This window comes from Sapajus apella, unplaced genomic scaffold, assembly GCF_009761245.1.
Source record: "Sapajus apella isolate SASKATOON/1434 unplaced genomic scaffold, GSC_monkey_1.0 scaffold11, whole genome shotgun sequence".
Classification (NCBI taxonomy): domain Eukaryota; kingdom Metazoa; phylum Chordata; class Mammalia; order Primates; family Cebidae; genus Sapajus; species Sapajus apella.
The window spans coordinates 12,787,645-12,810,715 of NW_022436951.1; positions in this window are offsets into that span (position 1 = coordinate 12,787,645).

Here is a 23,071-nt window from a genome sequence, read left to right on the forward strand (position 1 = left end):
ATGAATACTGGATTGTTTCCAGTTAAGACAACATTTCTTTTCCTGAGATTCTCAACAAAGGTATTGAGACTTTGATTAAGGACAAATTAAGAACAAAACAAAATGCAAAAGCACTCGATTGTTGACAAGCCTTGAGCTCCAACTTCACAATTCAGTAAATTGGTTAATAGGCTGTAGGTGGTGGCTTAAATGTGATATTTAAATGGTTTCTCTGTGGCCCTAAGCCTAGAGCCAATTGGAGAATGAGAGTTCAGAGTGACAAGTGTAACCGAATGTGTGAAAAAAGAGGAAAAATTTCATATCTCCTACTGTGCAGCATGAAATGATAGGCTTTTGACATCCAGCATCCTGAAAGAGTATAGCCAACAAATGTTCATCTCTGTGACAGTGGTGGCCATAAAATGAGAGCCCCACATTTTATCATATGTGATATCACAATGCACATGTTAAAATCGTTTTGGAAGTGGTTTAAATTCTCAGTGAATTATTTCAAAAATGGTCTGAAAGTAAATATGAGAAAAGCTGTAATATAGTTATAACTAATATTAAGAAACCTTACCCAAGACTACAAAATAAATGACTTGTTCTTTGTGAAAACAACACTATATATATTTTTTACTTTTATTTTAAGTTCATGAGTACATGTTCAGATTTGTTGCATAGGTCAACTTGTATCACAGGGGTTTTGTTGTACAGATTATTTCATCATCTGGGTATAAAGCCTAGAAATCATAAGTTATTTTTCCCAATCCTCTCCTTCCTCTCACCCTCCACCCTCCAATCGGCCCCAGTGTGTGTTCTTCTCCTCTATGTATCCATGTGCTTTCATCATCCAGCTCTCACTTATAAATGAGAACATGTGACATTTGGTTTTCTGTTCCTGAATTAATTTGCTAAGGATTATGGCCTCCAACTCCATCAATATCCTCCCAAAGGACAGGACCTTGTTCTTTTTTATGGCTGCATTGTATTCCTTAATGTATACGTATCACATTTTCTCTATCCAATCTATCATTGATGGCCATTTATATTGATTCCATGTCTTTGTTGTTGTGAGTAGTGCTCTAGTGTACATATGTGTGCATGTGTCTTTATAGCAGAATGATTTATATTCCTTTGGGTATATACCCAGTAAAGGGATTGATGGGTTGAAGGGTATTTCTGTTTTTAGGCCTTTGAGTAATCACCACACTGTCTTCTACGATGGTTGAACTAATTTACACTCCCACTAATAGTGTTTAAGTGTTCCTTTTTCTCTACAACCTTACCACCAACTGTTTTTGACTTTTTGGTAATAGACATTCTGACTGTGTGAGGTGATATCTCATTGTGATTTTGATTTGCATTTCTCTAATGATTAGTAATGTTGAGTTTATATATATATATATATATATATATATATATATATATATGATTTTTGGCCATCCTCAACCTATATTCACTACTTTTCTTTTTTCTGCTCAGGAAATGGTTTGCATATATGCTTTTGAAGTCACATATTCCTATTACTGTTAAGTTTATCCCTTGGACATTCAGATATTTCTAAAAAGGGAAATGGACTTACTATTCTTAATATTCACCTACTATGCCAGATATAACTGAAAAGCAAATAATAGAATTAATTCTCCTGTGGGTGTGGGTGTGGGTGTGGGTGTGTGTAAACTGTATTTTGTTTTAAACTCATTTTCAAATCTTGTGTTTTCACATAACCATGGTTATTAATAACACTTAGTATCCTGACACACATATTTTTATTTATTTATAAAATAAAATAGTGCTTTTAAACATTCAATCAAAATTGCCAATTATCTGTATTTACCTAATGATCACTTGACATGGGATATATTAACAGGATGACAACATAGAAATTAAAATGGATGAAAATTGTGAAACTGTTTAAAAGATATCCTTCTTTTGACACTGAACCCTGAATTTGTGGCAATTTAAGCACAGTAAGAAAAAGCATTTCAAATGATTTTATTCACCATTCCAAGTAACATCATATAATATTAAATATTATTTCCCCAATTTTTTTATTATTCTGATAAATAACATGGTAAAAAGTAAAATATGTGTATATATTTTAATAATATTGTTTGTCTAGTCAGCAAAGCACATCGACATAAATAATGGGATATTTTTAACAGCTTAATATTTAAATATATGGACTCATAAAAATATTTTAACCTATACTGAGCAATGCAAATATTTCTTGCTAAAATTATTTTCATGTTTTATCAGTGACATTTTCATAGGTGGACTAGGAAGATGGGAGATTATATCTCACATATTTGTAAATAAATAATTCTATACAATATAAAAAAATGATACCCAATGTGTCACATACAGACTATTGTTGATAGAATGTTTCAAGTCCTAAATGGTATCATAATCCATTTATACTAAGTAAAATTTGTGTCTTTATGTGCTATATCGCCATCTAGCTCAATGCCTAGGTATTGACTTTTATACTTACACGTGTGTGTATATGTTTCTGTATGTGCACACAAATTTTTTGTATATGCACAAAAGCATATTTTAAATACACTCCATGTATATTCAAGTGGTACTATTTTTACAGCCAATGATGGTTAGATTTTCTTTTCCATTATTGTCATTTGAGATCAACAAAATAATGTTTTCATTTTCACAAAAACAGAGGTAGTCCTTGACTATATAAACCCATTTCAACATGCATAATTCATTGGTCTGTGCAATTGTATAAATGTCATAACAATGAAATTGGAGTGAGATTACTGCATGAAATCTTGAGAAATACATAACTATGATGAATTTTTATAAACAAAAGTACCTAAGCTACATATGGATTTTTTCTGATTTCCTGAATAATAATTAAAATAGATACATCTTAGATAATTTTTTAAACTACAGAACTACTTTTTAAGAAGTTTGAAATGTCTTGTTTAGGGTCATTGAATGCATACACAAAACTTACTTAGCAGGGATGCACTTACATTACAGCAAAGAGCAATAGCCATCTACTTGACGATTTGAATGCCATGCTAAATTATTCTGCTACTGTTGCAACAAACTAGATAACGAACTACTCAGAATTTAGTTCTCTGTAATTGTAAGAAATTATTTTTTGTACTTATGCTCCGTGCAACAACTGGAGCACCACTACATCAGATTTCAGGGAGCGGGACTTGACTCAAGGCTTTGAGTCGGGTTCAGAAGAATTCCACAGTATTCATGATTCCCTTGAGCAAACACTTCCCAGTCATATTTTTCACATAACGGACACAGAGTAAAAAGTAGACAGTGACCGGTACAGGGACCAATTCCTGTGGTCTCAGCTACTTAGGAGGCTGAGTGAGGAGAATTGCTTGAGTACAGGAGTTTCAGTCCAACCTGTAGCCTGGACAACGTAATGAGACCACCTCTTAGAAAAAAAAATAATAATTACAGACATCAAACCAGACAAGACTTAATCTCTCATTGGACAAACCATATCACATGACAAATCCATACCCTGGACAGAAGGAAAATGTAGCACCCTGAAAAATATAGAAAAGTGGGTGAACATTTGCAGAAAATATTTACATATATGCACGCACAAGTATATCTCTGTTTAATGCCTGATGGCTACTATTTTCTAGTAAACGTTGAATTATTTTATTAAGAAACTTATTTTTGAGCAGTTTTAGTTTTACAGAATCATTGTGAAGATAGAACAAAGAATTCCCATATACCCCATGCTCATTCTACCTTAGTATTAAATTCCTAGATCACTATGGTACCTTGTTGCAACTAATATTGATCTATTATTATTAAATAAAGTTCATGCTTTATGATTCCCTCAGTTTTTTCCTAATGTCCTTTATCTTTTGCAGCATTTCATCCGGACTACTACATTACATCCAGTAGTCATATCTCCTTAGAATCCTCTTGACTATGACAGTTTTTCAAACATCCTTTGTTTCTGATGACCTGGATAGCTTTGAGGATCACTGTTTAACCTTTTTGTGGTATGTCCCTCAATTGGAATTTTTTCAGATTTTTTTTTCATGATTAGGCTAGAGCTTTGTGTTTTGGAGAGGAAGGTCACAGAGGTAAAGTGCCAGTCTCATCACATTGTATCATGCATATGTACCATCAATATGACATACGTTTATGTTAATATTACCATGTGGCCTCTGCTCAAGTTGTTCCTGGGTCAAACTGAGGGTCCAGCTGCTATTTCTCGAGGCCCAATAATGAGTTGCAGATGAACTGTGGAGAAAGAGAGTTATTATTTCTGTAACTGGTTACAGGGGGGAGGCCTCAAATTATCACCAGACCAATTCAAAATTACAAAGTTTTCCAGGGCTTATATATATTCTAGGCTATATCTAAAGATAATAGTGATTAACTCCTTTTAATCTGTATCTAAGGTCTGAGTCCTGAAGATCTTCTGGAGCCTTAGTAAGTTTACTTACTCTAAATGGTTAGGTGCAGGGGGTGATTACCCTTATCTTGTCTCATTGCTAAATCATACAGGTTTGGGGAGTTTCTTTAGACCACAATAAACTTGTTTGTGGAGGCCTGGGAAGTTTCTTCAGACCCCCAATAAAACTTGTTTAATCCTAAACCCTTAAGAGGGCCCTATTAAGAATTTCTTCATTATCTTGTCATGTTTCAGGGCCCAGGAAAAGCCTAGGCAAAACTCTTGGTGGGCTCTTTGCTACATTCCAGTTTTTGTTTAAGCGCACTGGCTCAATCATGTTTTTCTGCTTTTTTTTTTTTTTTTTTTTTTTGAGATAGAGTCTTGCTCAGTCTCCCATCCTGGAGTACAATGGTTTGACCTCGGCTCACTGCATTCTCCACCTTGCAGGTTCATGCAATTTTCCTGCCTCAGCCTCCTGAGTAGCTGGGATTACAGGCACCTGCCATCATGCCTGGCTAATTTTTGTAAAGATGGGGCTTCACCATGCTGGCCAGGCTGGTCTCTAACTCTTGATCTCAGGTGATCCACCTGCCTTGGCCTCCCCAAGTGCTAGTATTACAGGTGTGAGTCACCACACCTGGCCTCAATCAGCTATTAATGTTTAACCTAGCTACTCAGTCAGTCCTGACAGTTGTAATGGAGGCCTGCATTAGTGAGACTTGGCCTGCCACAAACTTACTCTATGTTTTCTTCATTTTCTTACAGTACTTCTTCAAAGCAAATCACTATGAACACTCTTATTTAAGGATTCAGAAGTTATGCTGCATCTCCCTAAGGGTGGCATATTTCCAGAAATAATTTTAAATTCTTCTATATGGAAAATTAGTCGTTTCTTCATTTGTTTATTTGTTTAATATTTGTTATACCAACCTGGATTCAGAAATATGTAATTTCTACTTTTTTTTTTCATTGCATAGATTTAGGGGGTATAAGTGCAGTTTTGTTACATGGATACAGTACATAATACTAGGGTTTTGGCTTCTAGTTTACTCATCATCTGAATAGTGAACATTATCCCTAATATTTAATTTTTAAATCCTTACTTTTTTTTTCTCATTGAGTTGTTTGAGTTTTTTGTGGATTCTGGATGGTAGTTGTGTGTCAGAAGCATAATTTGGACATATTTTCTCCCATTCTGTAAATTGTCTGTTTACCTGTTGATTATTATTTTGGCTATGCAGCAGCTTTTTGGTTTAATTAAAATTCATTTTTCTATATTTTTAAGGTCTTATTCATAATTTCTTTGCCTAGGTTTTTACAAAGGTTTCAGAATGTCCTGAAGAGATTTTTTTCTAGGCTTTCTTCTAATTTCTATAGTTTCAGGTCCTACATTTAAGACTTTAATTCAGTTAATTTTTATATATGATATGAAGTATGGGACCAGTGTCATTCTTCTGCATATGGATAATTTTCCCAGGACCATTTATTACGTGGAATATAGTTTTCCCACTCGTTCACCTCAATGAAATAGAAAGGCTAGCAGAACAAAAACAACAAAATAACAAAGGTCAGAGTAGAACTAAATAAACTGATACCCAAAAAATAATCTGAGGCTACTAAAAGCATCTCTATGTGTACAAACTAGAAAAGCTAGAAGAAATGGATAAATTCCTGGAAACATATGACCTACTAACATCAAACCAGGAAGAAATAGAAACTTTGAACAAACCAATAATAATTAATGAAATTGAAGCAGTAATAAAAGAAAAAATGTTTCAACAACAAAAACAAAAAGGCCCAGGACCGGATAGATTAACAGATGAACTTTACGAGATGTGCAAAGAAAATCTGGTACTAATCTTCTTGAAACTATTCTACTTATATTCTAATATAGTGTTATTTATTTTGTTATACAAATTGTGGAAATTTTAATCTTGCTTTGCTTTTCTATTCTGTTATCAGTTATCAGTGTGTGTGGTGTGTGTGTGTGTGTGTGTGTGCTTTCAATTTCTTACTCTGTGACACTGTAGAATGCTCTATGCTCATCTTGCAAATTTTCTGTCCTAGCCCTAGAATTAGTCATTTCTCTGAATAGCCCTGGTTTATTTTATGTAGCAAAGTATTAGAAACCAAGATATGGGCATTATACATGGTTGTTACTACTAAGATTATATTGACATTAACTACTTTTGATTATAAAAACACAAGTATCTCTAAAAAGACATGTAAAGATAAAAAATTAATGTTTAATGCAAATATATTTGTTTTCAACAAGTTGTACTTTACTTAGAGCCAAAGTAAGGTAACCTCAGAGTAATACACACTTAGAAAAAGTGTAGGGACAGTAAATGTGGAAGGTATTTCTAGCTAACGTGGATCTTTACATATATGTATATATATGCACATGCGTATGTGTGTATATGCTTACATTTATAGAGACATATAAATATGCACTCACATATAATAAACATAAACAAATATGCAAACATAGATATTTGTATATATATAGAAGAATAATAAAGATAAATCATCTGAATTGTGGTTAAAATTTTGCCTAAATTTAGCCATGATAATTTTTTTATATAACAAAAATATATATGTCATTTTGATTTGTAAAAAATTGTTATTTTAGAAAGATAATAAATATACATGCAAATTTAAATGTATGCTTTGAATTATTTCAATTTGGGAAACGTGTTAAAAATTTCTCAACAACCAAGAATATAGACAATTTTGATAATGGTTGTTGCGCTAATGGTAAAGTACATTAATTCAGCTTTCTAATTTAATCACCAAATACCCTATATTTTAGATGAACACTTTCTGATTCCTCTTTCTGTCTTCTTAGGCCAAGCCCAGATCCTCATGATAAGCCAAGGGAGCAAAATGCACTGATTACTGGGAACTTGCTTCTGAATGATTTTCTCCATTCTGAGATTTTACTCTAATGACTCTTGTTTGCTCTTTTATCTCTCTGTTGCCTCTAAAATAAGATTTTTGTAATTCTCCATATTCTAGTTGTTATTAGTGGAAACAATAGCCTACTACAGTCCAACATTCCCTAACAGGAAGTGTAAAATTGATGGTACTTGGTTAAACGATTGTTAATATGTGCCACACTCCCTTTTACCAAGTAAGTTCAATATGCCAACATGGATGTTTATGCTATAGCTGTTTAAAGTGTCATCAGTCATTATTGTCATTTTTGTCAAAGGGGTTTGATAGGGTCATCATATTACGGTCTTCCTTGAAAAAGTAGGTGAATATCAATTATATATAGTCACAGTTTTATTAAAAAATAGAGCAATATACTGAGATTGAGGTACAAAATTGTTTTCTATTCCTGATTCCATCATTAAGTTGCACTCAACCTTGAGAAAATCATTATACTTCTCTGAACTTCAATCTTCTTATTTCAAAAACTAGGATAATGCTTATCCTGGCATGAAGTTTGATGATGTCTAGCTGACTGCATAGAAAGGAAACACCTTGAATAGGGCAGCAGAGCCTCAAGGTACTCATTATGCACTTTGCTTGCACAACATTGTGAAACACACTCACCTACAGCCTGGCTTTTCTTATATATTACTTTTCTTGTTGATATTTGAAATTGGTTATAAATAGAACTAATAGTTACTCAGTTACCATTAACTACTATACTATCTGTAATAAGTGAGAAATATAATGATTTAATACAAAAAGAGAAGTTACCAACTTAATTTTTGTTCCTGCAGTTTATCTCATTAAATTTTAGAGAATATGAGACAGATTTATAGATAATAAAATTATTTAAACAAAACAAGTAACCTGTGTCTTTATATCTTAAAATAGAGCTAGTAACTTAAAGTGAAGTGGAATCAATGATCAAAGTTTTACTCAGAGCTTTTGAAAACGTACAAATTGCTATTTCTAACAATGCCTCTCATATTGAGAATATATAATAAATGAATAATATAATAATTATAATTAACACAATATAAGGTCAAAAATTACATAAGTATTGGAAATGTAGAAAACTTTGAATATAGGTTTCTGAGAGCTATGGTATATTTCTGTGAGTTAGAAATAACATGTTTTACCAGCCCATTTTCAGATTTTGCAGCAAATCACCATAAACTTTGACAAGCATCATTAATATTATAAAGCCTGAAATCTATTGAAAACAAATATTAGAAACATAGAACAGTTATATATTGTATAACAAGAAGCCATCATCTCAAGCCTTCATTAAATCATGAAATATAAAATTATTTCAAGACCACTCTGTTGGGTGAGCTCTAGATACAGCGTAGCATACAGCACTATACTAATGTGTGTATATATATATATATATATTATAGGTAGAAGGTTTGTCAAATTTGTTTTTTTCTGAGTATTTGTATGTAGTTATGATAAACGCAGGATCAAATATGGAAGACAGCAGATCTGTGACCATGTTTTAGTCTTCGCTGGTGAGTCAAATTCAGGTTAAGAAGAAGGATGAGATTAAATAGTTGGGGTGAATGTTCAGCCATGGTTAGTGGAAAATTTTCTGTTCTTCAGCATCTGTTACATAATATATTACTTATGATTTAGGATAATAGAGAAAAATATGAACTTATTTTTAGAACTTAGGTTTTTATTCCTTAATAATATCAACATTATTTTATGAAATAACAAAAGCATCATTTCAGGCTGTGGGCAGCATTGAATTCAGGAAAAGAAAAACAGTGTAAGTTTTTATTAGGAAAGATTGAGACCACCGAAGGTAGCACATTGAAATTTAATATATACATACCAAGTTACAGACTACATGACAAAAGATTGTTAGAACATTATGGCTTGTATTGTAATAATGATAAATAAGTGCCTAGAAACTGAAAAATAAGGAAGGTATTATTTTTCCATAGGAAAATTATGCCTAATCATAATTACACGCAATTTAATCATGTTCAATGCAATTTCATTTTATCGTTTATTTTTTCTGTGCAGAAGCTTTTAGTTTGATATAGTCCTACCTGTCTATTTTTGTTTTCTTTTGTCTATGCCATTTTTGTCATTTACAAAACATCCTTACCAAGATCAATGTCAAGCAGCACTTTACCTGTGTTTTCCTCTAAGAGTTTTATGATTTCAGGACTGATATTTAAGTCTCTAACCTATTTCAAGTTTATTTTTATTTATAGTGTAAGATAAGGATTCAATTACATTTATTTGTGGGTGGATAACTAGTTTTCCCAATGTTATTTATTTAAGACACTATCAGTTTTCCATTGTACTCTTATCAGTTTAGTTGGTCATATATGCATGAGTTAATTTCTGGCCTTTCTACTCTGTTCTATCAGTCTATGTGACTTTTTTTTTTTTTTAATCCTAGTGCTATACTGTTTTGATTACAATAGCTCTGTAATATATCTTGGAATCAGAAAGTATGATGGCTTTACCTTTGCTTTTCCTAATTAAGACTGCTTTGGTCATTCAGGGTCTTTCGTGATTTCATACAAATTTTAGAATTGTTCTTAATATTTCTGTGAAAAATGTCATTGGAATTTGACAGGAATGTGTTAAATCTGTAGATTCCTTTGGTAATGTCAAAATGTTAACAATATTGATTCTTTCAGTTCATGATTACCATGGTCTTTTCACTTATTTGTGTCTTCTGCCATTTCTTTCATTGATATTTTATAGTTTTCAGTGTTCAGACTTTCCACCTCCTTGGCAAATTTATTCCTAAGTATTTTATTTGTTTTTATCCTATTGTAAATAGTATTGTTTTCTTAATTTCTTTTTCACAGTTTCTTGTTAGTATATACAACCACAATGGATATTTGAATGTGGATTTTACATCCTGTAAATTTACTGAATTAATTCATTAGTTTTAATAGTTTTTTTTTTTTTTTTGGTGGTTTCTTTAAAATTTTCTGTAGATAAGACCATATCTATGCAAAAAGAGGCAGTTTACCTTTTTCCTTTTCAAACTGAAAGCCTTTAATTTCTTTTACTCGCCTAATTGTTCTGCCTATGACTTCCAGTACTATTTTCAACAGAAGTGAGAGTGAGCATTCTTGTTTTATGCCTAATGTTAGAAGAAAAATTTTCAGCATTTCATAATTCAGTATAATATTAGCTGTGGGCTTGTCATATGTGTCTTTTATTATATTGAGTTAGATACCTTATATACCTAATTTGTTGGCAGGTTTAATCATAAAAAATGCAGAATTTGTATCATGAAATGATTTTCTTATTGACTTCTCTGTATCCATTGAGATGATCATGATTTGTATGCTTTATTCTGTTAACGTGGTATATCACATTTTTATATTTTGTAGGTTGAACCATCCTTGTATACCAGAGCTTAATGTCACTTGATCATGGTGTACAATCCTTTTAATAGGTTGTTGAATTTTTTTTTCTATTTTTTTATTGAGGAGTTTTGCATCTTTGCTTATCAGGAGTATTAGTCTGTAACTTTTTTCTTGTAATATCTTTGTTAACAGGGAAATGCAGGTCTTATAAATTGAGGTGGAAATATTATCTTTATTTTATTTTGAAATTATGGGTATTTTTTCTTCTTTAAATGTTTTGAAGAACTTACCTGTGAAGACATCTTGGACTTGTTTCATTTGTAGGCTTTTCATTACTTCTTCTATCACCTCGCTTGTTATTGGTTTATTTAGACATTTTATTCCTTTATAATTAAGTATCAGTTAACTGTATGTTTCTAAAAATTTATCTGTTTGTTTGAATTTACCAAATTTGTCAGCATACAATTATAATAATTTATTTTTATCATTTGCCTTTCTGTGGTATCAGTTGTAACATTCCCTCTTTATAACTTTATTTACTTGAGTGGTCTCTTTCTCTTTTGTAATGTAGCTAAATGATTGTCAATTTTATCATTTTAAAAAAAACAACTCATTGACCTTTTACTCATGTTTTTCTATATTCTCTATTCTGTATTTTATTCATTTATGCTCAGGTCTTTTGTATAGGCTTACTTTTGCTAACTGTGGGCTTAATTTGTGTTTTTTATTTTCCCCTCTTTTTCTACTTAAAGATATAAAGTTAGATTTCTTAATTTAGATTTTTCTTTTGTCTGAGTATAGGTATTTATGGCTTTGTATCTTCCTCTTAAAACTGCTTTGTTGGCTGGGCTCAGTGGCTCACCTCTGTAATCACAGCACTTTGGGAGGCGGAGGCAGGTGGATCACCTGAGGTCGAGAGTTCTAAACCACCCTGGCCAACATGACAAAACCCTTTTTCTACTAAAGTTACAAAAATTAGCTGGGCATGGTATGCATGCCTGTAGTCCTGGCTACTCAGGAGGCTGAGGTAGGAAAATTGCCTGAATCTGGAAGGTGGAGGTTTCAGTGAGCTGAGATCACCCCATTTCATTCCAGCATGGGCAACAGAGTGAGACTATCTCAAAGCAAAACAAAACAAAACAAAACAAAACAAAACCCGCCTTTGTCACATACCATAAATTTGACATGTTCTGTTTCCATTTTTATTTGTCTCAGATTTTTACATTTTTTTTTGATTCATTCTTTGATTGGTTATCAAGAGCCTGCTGTTGAATTTAAATATATTTGTGAATTTTCTACTTTTTCATCTATTATTCTAATTTCATATTATTGTGGTTGGAAAAAATATTTCATATATCTTTTTTAAATTTGTAAAGACTGTTTTGTGGCCTAAAATATGATCTATTCTAAAGAATGTTCCAAATGCACAAGAGAAAAAGTAGGAACTTTGCTGCTCTTGGATGAAATACTCTGCACAAATCTTTAAGTTCCATTTCGTCTATAATTTTGTCCAAGTCCTCTGTTTCTTTACTGATTTTCTGTCTTGATTATATATTTGTTGTTAAAATGGACTGCTGAAGTTTTGTTTTGTTTTACTTTTTAATTGATAACGTTTTTATGTGTGTGCTTTTTTTTTCATTATATTTAAGTTCTGGGATACATGTGCAGAATGTACAGGTTTGTTACATAGGTACACATGTGCCATGGTGGTTTGCTGCACCTATCAACCCATCATCCACATTAAGTATTCTCCTAATGCTATCCTTGCCTTAACTCTCCAACCCCCAACAGGCCCCAGTGTGTGATGTTCCCTTCCCTGTGTCCATGTGTTCTCATTGTTCAACTACCACTTATGAGTGAGAACATGCAATGTTTAGTTTTCTGTTCCTGTGTTGGTTTCCTGATAATAATGGTTTCCCGCTTCATCCATGTCCCTGCAAGGACACAGATTCATCCTTTTTTATGGCTGCATAGTATTTCATTGTGTATATGTGCCACATTTTCTTTATCCAGTCTATCATTGAAGGGCATTTGGGTTGGTTTCAAATCTTTGTTATTGTGAATAATGCAGCAATAAACAAAAGTGTGCATGTGTCTTTATAGTAGAATGATTTATTATCCTTTGGGTACATACTCAGTAATTTGGTTTCTGGGTCAAATGGTATTCCTGGTTCTAGATCCTTGAAGGATCACCACAGTGTCTTCCACAATGGTTAACCTAATTTACACTCCCACCAGTAGTGTAAAAGTGTTCCTTTTTCTCCACATCTTGTCCAGCATCTCTGTTGTTTTCTGACTTTTTACGATTATCATTCTAACTGCCGTGAGATGGTATCACAATGTGGTTTTGATTTGCATTTCTCTAATGACCAGTGATGATGAGCTTTTTCTGTTTGTTTGTTGGCTGCATAAATGTCAGCTTTTTAGAGGTATCTGTTCATATCCTTCACCCATTTTTTGATGGGGTTGTTCTTTTCTCTCTTGTAAATTTGCGTAAGTTTCTTGTAGATTCTGGATATTAACCCTTTGTCATATAGATAGATTGCAAAACTTTTCTCCCATTCTTACATTGCCTGTTCACTCTAGTGATAGTTTCTTTTGCTGTGCAGAAGCTCTTTAATGAGATCCTATTTGTCAATTTTAGCTTTTGTTGTTTTAGTCATGAAGTTTTTCCCATGCCTATATCCTGAATGGGATTGTCTAGATTTTCTTCTAGAGTTTTTATAGTTTTAGATATTACCTTTAAGTTTTTAATACACCTTGAGTAAATTTTTGTAAAAAGTGTAAGAAAGGGGTCCAGTTTCAGTTTTCTGCACATGGCTAGCCAGTTTTCCCAACAGCACTTATTAAATAGGGGATCCTTTTCTCATTGTTTGTTTCTGTCAGATTTTTCAAAGATCAGATGGTTGTAGATGTATGGTGTTATTTCTGAGGCCTTTACTCTGTTCCATTGGTCTATATATATGTTTTGGTATCACTACCATGCTGTTTTGGTTACTGTAGCCTTGAAGTATAGTTAGAAGTTAGGGAGCATGATGCCTCCTGCTTTGTTCTTTTTGTCTAGGATTGTCTTGGTTATATAGGCTCTTTTTTGGTTCCATATGAAATTTAAAGTATATTTTTCTAATTCTGTGAAGAAAGTCAGTGGTAGCTTGATGGGGATAGCATTGAATATATAAATTACTTTGGGTAGTATGGCCATTTTCATGATACTGATGCTTCCTCTCCATGAGCATGAAATGTTTTTCTGTTTGTTTGTGTCATCTCTTATTTCCTTGAGCAGTGGTTTGTAGTTCTCCTTAAAGAGGTCCTTCACATCCCTTGTAAGTTGTATTCATAGGTATTTTATTATTTTTATATTAATTATCAATGGGAATCCACTCATGACTTGGCTCTCTGTTTGTCTATTATTAGTGTATAGGAATGCTTGTGAATTTTGCACCTTGATTTTATTTCCTGAGACTTTGCTGAAGTTGCTTATCAGCCTAAGGGGTTTTTGTGCTGAGATGATGGGGTTTTCTAAATATACAATCATGTCATTTGCAAGCAGAGACAATTTGAATTCCTCTCTCCCTATTTGAATACGCTTTATTTCTTTCTCTTGCCTGATTGCCCTGGCCAGGACTTTCAATACTATGTTGAATAGGAGTGATAAGAGAAGGCATCCTTGACTTATGCCAGTTTTCAAAGGGAATTTGACCCTGTCATTATGACGTTTGCTGGTTATTTTGCCATTAGTTGATGTAGTTTCTTCAAAGTGTCAATTGTCTTTACAATCAGTATTTTTTTTGTTGGTGCCTTTCAGATGGTGTCTCGGACAGGGTGTCTTTTTTGTTGACGTTCATCTATTCCTTTCTGTTTGTTAGTTTTCCTTCTAAGAGTCAGGCCTCTGTGCTTCAGGTGTACTAGAGGTTGCTGGAAGTCCACTTCAGACCCTGTTTGCCTGGATGTCACCAGCAGAGGCTGCAAAACAGCAAATATTGCAACCTGTTCCTTCCTCTGGAAACTTCATCCCAGAGGGGCACCTGCCAGATACCAGCCAGAACTCTCCTATATGAGGTGTCTGTCAACCCCTGCCGGGAGGTGTCTGTCGACCCCTGCTGGGAGGTGTCTCCCAGTCAGGAGGCATTGGGATCAGGGACCCACTTGAGAAGGTAGTCTGTCCCTTAGCAGAGTTCCAGTGCTGTGCTGTGAGATCAGCTGCTTTCATCAGAGCCAGCAGGCAGGCACATTTATGTCTGTTGAAGCTGCACCAATATCTACCCCTTCCGTCAGGTGCACTGTCCCAGGTAGATGGAAGTTTGGTCTATAAGCCCCTAACTGGGGTTGCTGCCTTTCTTTCAAAGATGCCCTTCCCAGAGAAGAGGAATCGAGAGAGGTAATCTAGCTACTGCGGCTTTGCTGAGCTGCAGTGGACTTTACCAAGTTTGAACTTCCTAGCAGCTTTGTTCACACTGTGAGAAGAAAACCTCCTACTCAAGCCTCAGTAATGGCAGATGCCTCCCCCGCTGACCACCAAGTTTGAGCAACCCAGGTCGACTTCAGACTGCTGTGCTGGCAGCAAGAATTTCAAGCTAGTGGATCGTAGCTTGCTGGGCTCCATGGGGGTGAGATCTGCTGAGCTAGACCACTTGGCTCCCTGGCTTCAGCCCCTTTTCAAGGGCAGTGAACAGTTCTGTTTTGTTGGTGTTCAAGGCACAACTGGGGTATGAAAAAAATCTCCTGCAGCTAGTTCATGTCTGCCCAAATGGCCACACAGTCTTGTGTTTGAAACCCAGAGCCCTGGTGGTATAGGCACCCAAGGAAATCTCCAGGTCTGCAGGTTGTGAAGACAGTGGGAAAAGTGTAGTATCTGAGCCAGAATGCACTGCTCCTCATGACACAACCCCTCATGGCTTCTGTTGGAGGAAGTTCCCCAACACCTTGCACTTCCCAGGTGAGGTAATGTCCCACCTGTTTCTGCGTGCCCTCCATGACTGCACCCACTGTCTGAGCAGTCCCAATGAAATGAACCGGGTACCTCGTTTGGAAATGCAGGAATCACCCACCTTCTGCATTGTTCTCACTGGGAACTGCAGACTGGAGCAATTCCTATTTTGTTATGTTGCCGGCCACCTGAAGTTTCTTACAGTTTTTGTGTTGCTATCTATTGCTATCTTCAATTCAATTAATATTTAATTTATTTAGGGGCTTCATTGTTGGGTGCACATATATTTATAATTGTTATAGCCTCTTAACGAATTGACTTCTTTATCAATATATAATGATCCATTTTCTTGAAAAAATTATTCCATTTATATTTACAGTAATTATTAATAGTTTAGGACTCAGTATTATTATTTAAGTCCTTTGTTTCTTTTTCTCATGGTTCCTTCATTTGTGATTAATGGGATTTTCAAAGTGATATGTTTTGATTCCTTTCTCTATGTCATTTGTACATCAACAATAGATTTTCCACTGTGGTTACTAGCATCTGGTTCCTGGTTATTGAAGACATTCTCCATGGATAAGGAGAAAAAACAATACTTTCACTTCACTTTGACTTAAAGTATTCTCTTCGTTATTTCTTGTAAGGCAGGTTTAGCAGTGATGAATTCCCCAAGCATTTGTTTGTCAGGGAAAGTTTTTATCTTTCTTTCATATCTAAAGGACAGCTTTGTCAGGTACAATATTCATGTTTTTGTATTTACATTTTTTTCAACCCTTTGAATAGATTACTATTTTCTCTCCTGGCCTCCTTGTGAGTCTTATAGTGAGATTCCTTTTTATGTAACATTCACATTTTCTCTTGCTGCTTTCAGATTTTTCTTTGTCTTTTGATTTTGAAAGTATGATTATAATGTGGTTCATTGAAGATCTGTTTCTGTTTAATCTATTTGATATGCTTATGAATGTTCATTTTCTTTTCATATTTGGGAAGTTTTCTGTTATTATTTTTTGAAATAAACCTTCTGCCCATTTCTGTCTCTGCTACTTCAGGAATCTCATATTGTACATCTTGGTATATTTTGTAGTGACTCATAAGTCTCATAGGCTTTCTTTATATTTTATCATTCTTTTTTTTCTGACTGGGTAAATTCAAATGATCTTCTTTTTTGCTTGCTTTTCTCTTTACTCGAATGAGTCTGCTGCTGCTGTTGAAATAGAAGTTTTCATTTCAGTAATTGTGCTTTTCAACTCCAGAAGTTCTGTTTAGTTCTTTTATGTTTTTTCAATCTCCTTATTTAACTTCTCATTTTATTTCTGCATTATATTCCTGAGTTAACTTAATTGTATACCTCTCTTCTCTTATACCTAACTGAGCTTCCTTAAGAATATTATTTTGAATACTTTCTCAGGCATTTTGTAGACGTTCATTTTGTTAAGGTTGGCTACTGAAGCTTTATTTTGTTCTTTCAGCTTTGTTATGTTTTCATGATTACCCATAATCCTTATAATTTTTATAGGTTTTTGTGGATTTGAAGAAATAGACACATCTTCCAGTGTTAACAACCTGGCTTTGGTACATAAAACACTTACCAATTAGCCCCTCCAGAGATTATGACAGTCCAGCTAATGGGGTTCTCAGGTTGTTATGCTGCTAGAATCCTGAGAAGGGCTGACCTGGTGCCTGGGGCCATAAGAGTTTGTCTAACGCTGGCGACTGCCCGGGCCAGCCTGGTACCTGGAGTTATGGGGGTGGTCATGGAGCTAGGGCCACAGTGCTTGGCCTGGTATCAGATTAGCATGAACAGGGGCCAGCATGAAGCCTGGGATTATGGATGCCAGCCTGGTGCAGGGTTCCAGCCTGTTGCAATGAACACTGAGACAGGTCTGTTGCTAGGGCCTGCAGTGGCTTCCACTGCTATTTCCCCCACATGGAAGATAACTTTCTTCATGCTATACCACATGGGGTTGGGGAAAGTGTGACATGAATAACGTAAAATTGTTCTTCTCATCTTCAGAACATCTCTTCCTATTTCTCCGTTCCATTCAGATGCTATTTATAATCTCTCATGTGAATTTTTCAGCTCTTGTGAAGCTATTTTTGCAAACCAGTGTTTATTCAAATTGATATTTTCGTGAAGACGTAAGTGCTGAAACTCCTATTCCTCCATCTTGCTGATTTTACTCACTGCCTAAAATTTTACATTGGATTTTGTTGCTTAATTCAAAGTTTCAAATGCTCTTAAAAATATAAGACATATGAAAATTTGAAAATGGCTTAAGTTTTAGAATAATAGGTTCAAAATATGTTTTAATACATGTGTTCTCTGAAATTTAAGAAAATACAAAATGTTTTACATCCATGAATGACTAGTTCAAATGATGTGGAGAACACTGTTGGCAAGGGTAAAAAGAAAATAATAATAAATGAAAGTAATGAGTAGTCTTACATTAAATAAGATTAAAGCTATGTATAAGATTTATTTTCTTTCAGGAAAATCAGGAACCATGAACTTGAAACCGCCCTGAAATATTCTGATTTTGTGGAGTTCAGGAGTAGTAACCAAAAGAAAAATGTGCATCTATGATAAAACCCCTCAGAGTTTGTCACAATGGAACTAGCAAAAGACTCAACTAGTTTCAGGCAGCAATTCCTAGCGATATAAAAGGAAAAGTTAATGTTAGGAAAAAGATCCAGTGCCTTGTAGTTGCACTTGAAATAGAGTTTTTGCCTTTCAGTTGCATTAAACAAATAACCCTAAGGTCTGCAAAAGTAGCTAGAGTCAGAATTTAGATACAGATAGGGACAAGGGGAAATAGAAGCCAAGGCACAGAAGAGAGAGAGAATGAGAAAGAATGAGAGGATGTCCTGTTTCATTGTCCAGGGTCATAGCCAGTAGCCACATGATGTTATTTAAAATTCAATTAACTGAAATAAAAATTTTTTTCCATTTATTTTATTGCATTTTAGGTTTTGGGATACATGTGAAGAAAATGCAAGATTGTTGCATAGGTACACACGTGGCAGTGTGATTTGCTGCCTTCCTCCCCATCACCCACATCTGGCATCTCTCCCCTTGCTATCTCTCCCCAACTCCCCACCCCCCACCGTCCCTCCGCTATCTCCCCCCAACTGACCCCAGGGTGTAGTACTCCCCTCCTTGTGTCCATGTGTTCTCATTGTTCAACACCCACCTATAAGTGAGAACATGTGGTGTTTGATCCTCTGCTCTTGTGTCAGTTTGCTGAGAATGATGCTTTCCAGGTTCATCCACGTCCCTACAATGGACATGAACTCATCATTTTTGGTGGCTGCATAATATTCCATGGTGCATATGTGCCACATTTTCCCTGTCCAGTCTATCATCGATGGGCATTTGGGCTGGTTCCAGGTCTTTGCTATTGTAAACAGTGCTGCAATGAACATTCGTGTGCACATGTCCTTATAGTAGAACAATTTGCAATCCTTTGGATATATACCCAGTAATGGGATTGCTGGGTCAAATGGACAGTGTGGCAATTCCTCAAGGACCTAGAAATAGAAATTCCAACTGAAATAAAGCTTTAAAAATTCAGCTCTTCAGTCTTGCCAGCCACATTTCCAGTGTTTAATAGTCACTAGTTGTCATCATGTTGAACAATGCTGATGAACTATATTTGCATTGTCACAGAAAGTGCTGGTAGAAAAAGCTGATTTAGAAAATCAGAGAGAAAGAGAGAGAAACCAGAGAGGAGGTAATTATAGGCTTAAACTGATGGATGAGTGAAATAACGAGTTAGTGAGAGTAACAGGTAGACATTAGAGAGATAAAAATTTGTTTTCTTTTTATTTCATCTTAATAGTTTGGGGGTACAGCCAGTTTTGGTTGTGTGGATAAGTTCCTCAGAGGTGTTGTCTGAGACTTGATTGCAGCTGTCATCTGAGTAGCATACACTGTATCTAGTATGTAGCCTTTTGTCCTTCGCCTCAGCTCTTGCCCTTTTTCAAAGAGTTCCTTTTGTAACTTACAGAAAAAAAAATAAAATAAAGTACAATGTAGAGATAATAAACAGAAGCAGAAAAGGTATGAAAGCCTAAAAAGATCTGACTTGTTTGGTTTGTGTTTAAAAATGAACTCCATGACCATCACCCCAGCATGCATAATATTCAGCCTTTAAAAACTAAGGACCGAAAAGATTCTGGTCAGGGACATTATAAACTAAGCCCCCAAATTGTTTTCGTTGCATCCATTTGACTTTGAGAAAACACAAAAAATAAAATTTTACAATTTCTTTCCACATTCATAGATGAAATACAGCTACTGCCTTATCGGGGCAAGAAACACCATAAAAACCCTAGAAGAAAATCTAGGCAAACCATTCAGGACACAGGCATAGGCAAGGACTTCCTGACCAAAACACCAAAAGCATTGGCAACAAAAGCCAAAATAGACAAATGGGACCTAATCAAACTTCACAGCATTAGAGTGACTTGGCAACCAACAAAATGGGAAAAAAAATTTGCATTTCACCCATCTGACAAAGGGCTGATAACCAGAATTTACAAAGAACTAAAACAGGTTTACAAGAAAAAAAATAAAACAAACAAGCCCATTCAAAAGTGGGCAAAGGATATGAACAGATACTTTACAAAAGAAGACATACATGAGGCCAACAAACATATGAAAAAATGCTCATTATCAGTGGTCATCAGAGAAATGCAAATCAAAACAACATTGAGATACCATCTCACGCCAGTTAGAATGGCGATCATTAAAAAATCTGGAGACAACAGATGCTGGAGAGGATGTGGAGAAATAGGAACACTTTTACACTGTTGGTGGGAGTGTAAATTAGTTCAACCATTGTGGAAGACAATGTGGTGATTCCTCAAGGACCTAGAAATAGAAATTCCATTTGACCCAGCAATCCCGTTACTGGGTATATATCCAAAGGATTATAAATCGTTCTATTATAAGGACACGTGCACACGGATGTTCATTGCAGCACTGTTTACAATAGCAAAGACCTGGAACCAACCCAAATGCCCATCGATGATAGACTGGACAGGGAAAATGTGGCACATATACACCATGGAATATTATGCAGCCATCAAAAATGATGAGTTTGTGTCCTTTGTATGGACATGGATGAACCTGGAAAGCATCATTCTCAGCAAACTGACACAAGAGCAGAAGATCAAACACCGCATGTTCTCACTCATAGGTGGTTGTTGAACAATGAGAACACATGGACACAGGGAGGGGAGCACTACACACTTGGGTTTGTTGCGGGGGAAATAGGGGAGGGACAGTGGGGGGTGGGGAGTTGGGGAGAGATAGCATGGGGAGAAATGCCAGATAGAGGTGATGGGGAGGAAGGCAGCAAATCACACTGTCTCGTGTGTACCTATGCAACAATCTTGCATGTTCTTCACATGTACCCCAAAACCTAAAATGCAATGAAATAAGTTTAAAAAAAATAGATAAAAGAAAGACTATAAAAAAGGAAAGCCAGAGTTATTAATACATTAAATTTTTGTTATAACTTGACATCCTAACACTTTTCAAACTTTTCCTTTCTCTGAAAAAATAGAATACAAATTGTACAAGGAAAACAAATTATTTTTTAAACAAAATATATTTTAAAGGTTAAGAAATACAATTAAGAATTGAAAGACAATCATCTAAATGTTATGTAGGAAAATATACAGGTATTTAAATGTAATGTAATCTATGTTTATTGTCTGCTGCTTTGAATGGAAGAATTTACCTACATGTTTTCCAAGGATTACACTGGGAGATCATTTGATTTTTATTTTAAAAAATCTCTGAAAGAGGGATTACACGAGAAAAACACATTCTACAATGATGACAAACACGTAAATATTGAGTCTCCTTGGAAGAAAAGAGGTGTAGCGTCTCTGTGAATTGGCTGTATAGTGAAAATATAAATTTAGGAGGAAACTTTAAGATATTGCTTTCAGGAGAAATGATACACATTAAAAAATAGGTTATTATTACCAAGTAAGGAATCTGACAATTATCAATTATCATCTTTCTTTCTTTTCATCCCTTGTTTTGAGAGAGTGGTTTACATTTACTAATCTGTAGTAAATGTACTATTCTGTCTCACTTTCAATTTTCTTCTCTATTTAGTAGAATAAAATTATACTAAACTGGTTGTTTCATTCTATTTGCCCTTTTCCCTTTTAATTTATTGTAGATGTCAATTACATCTCCAAACATATGTTCTGGGTAGAACAATCTTTATATTCTGACACATTTTTCAATTCCTAGATTTATCTACCTAGAGAAATTTAGAACTCACATCATTTTTTTCTCATATACCTAATTTTCTCATCATTTCTTATTAATATCATTAACTTTCTTCTCCTTTTATCCCAATCATCTCTCTAATTTGGACTGATGCTTCTCATTTGTGAATCTGTATTCATGTAGCTGCATATGTGTGGAAATATATATAATCTTACTCTAATGTTCATATATGGTATTGGAACTTCAACTCGAATGCCTGTGACTTCCAGTAAGCTCCCTAAAATAGAGAAGTCTTATTATTTTTTAATTATAGACAGATTTGTGATGAATTGAACCACAAAAGTACATTGAGATTATTTAGAAGATGCCTATATAATTTTTTAATAAATAATTTGTTTTTTTTTTCTCAGTGATAAAATTATTCTGCTAAATAAACTATGAGACTGAGCTGGACAATGATTTATGATTCCTGGGCTTTCTTCAAATGGCTTTGATCATGCAAGGGAATATTATTTTTTAACTATCTCAGTCTATGATTAAATAGAAATCATGAAGGACTAGAATTTAGAGTGGAAGCAGGATACTGACAGTCAGAGAAAGCAAGTAAGGATAGCAGAGAAACTTTGTTTAACATGTGACAAACAGTGATAATTAAAGGCAGAAATGACTCGACATAATTAAACAACATGAAGATTTATTTTGAGCCACTTTGACAAGCTTATATCTAAGTTTAGCCTTTTTGAGAATGAAATGCACTGACATTTACAACATTTTGAAAATAGTAAAGTCTACTTTAAACTTCAATTACCAGAAAACTAAAATAACTTGAGATAAAATTTCATCTTTCAAGACCATATTAATGTATCTAAGTCCTTAGTAGCAAATATAATCTCCATGGCTGCGTGAAATTTTGATATTTTTGGTTAACTGCTGCTTTCATGGTATATATATTATGCTCAGACATAGAAGATTTTCAATAAAATTTCATCATTCATACTATCATTTATTGTTCAATCACTGTTAACTGAGTATGCTCTCTTTCCCAAGCATGTGCTAGGGCTGCAAATATAAATAAGGTCAAAGAATCTAGAGAGGTGCAGCCAAATGACAGAAAATATTATATATGATACATTTGGATGTAAGTAAAAAGGAATTGCTAATTTGGTTTTCCTTCCTTCCTTCCTTCCTTCCTTCCTTCCTTCCTTCCTTCCTTCCTT